Genomic DNA, 923 nt, shown 5'->3' with positions numbered 1-923 from the left:
GGGTGCAGAATCCTCTCAGGGTGAGTAACATACTTTCAGATTCAGACACAGCTAGGATTGTGTCCCCTGGTGTCTTAGGGGTTAAGGTTCAGTGCTTTTGCCCAGGCAGCCCATGTTCCAATCATGGTAAGGGAAGAATATTTTTCCTTCTTCCTCATCAGGGGCATGAGCATTTCCCAGCTTCAGCCCTTCAAAGGAAGGAAGAAATCACAGCCCCATGGCCCAGCTGTCAGTGAAATACAGCAGCAGCATTTCCTCACAGCGAGGACCCATCAGGGACCCTCCTCCTTCCAAACTAACAATGGGAGGGGAATCAAAAAGTTTAGACTGTAAACACTTCACTAAACTACAATACTATCTTCCAATTAGATCTTTTTTTTTTTGCAAGAAATAGGAAGAAGTCCCCAACATATATGCTTCTATGCTCCTTTACCAAGACCCAGACTTATTAGATGGCCCGATGATAAGAGCACCTTCCCGTAGATCTCAAAATCATCAGGAGTTTTCTCCTCCCCCTCCACCCTCAGACTCTGAGGGAGTCTAGTTCTTTGCGGACCCCGGTTATTTCATCACTCCCTGAGGACACTAGATATGTACCCCCAGGGAAGTTACAAATACTGATGATGGAAAAATATGAGTATGTGCATGAGTATGTGCATGACCTCTGATCTATATTGTCTGTGTTATATGTAATATGGTGGTTCAGTTAAGAATTCTAATTAGATGGAAAGGAAAATATTTTTGGTAACAGAAGGTATAAAGTATGGAGATTTATTTTGAATGGAATTGGAGGAAAGGTGTTTGTCTTAAAGTTGGTTATTTCTGAATGAGTGGGAAGAAGCAAACTGAAGGAATGAGGCAAGTGGTAGAAGGTTTGTGAAGAGAAATCCTGGGAGGAAATTTTTGTGATTAAGCTACAGAAA

This window comes from Pteropus alecto, unplaced genomic scaffold (genome assembly GCF_000325575.1).
Source record: "Pteropus alecto unplaced genomic scaffold, ASM32557v1 scaffold86, whole genome shotgun sequence".
NCBI lineage: Eukaryota > Metazoa > Chordata > Mammalia > Chiroptera > Pteropodidae > Pteropus > Pteropus alecto.
The sequence above is the reverse complement of the archived record's forward strand: the minus strand, read 5'-3'. Positions refer to the sequence as shown.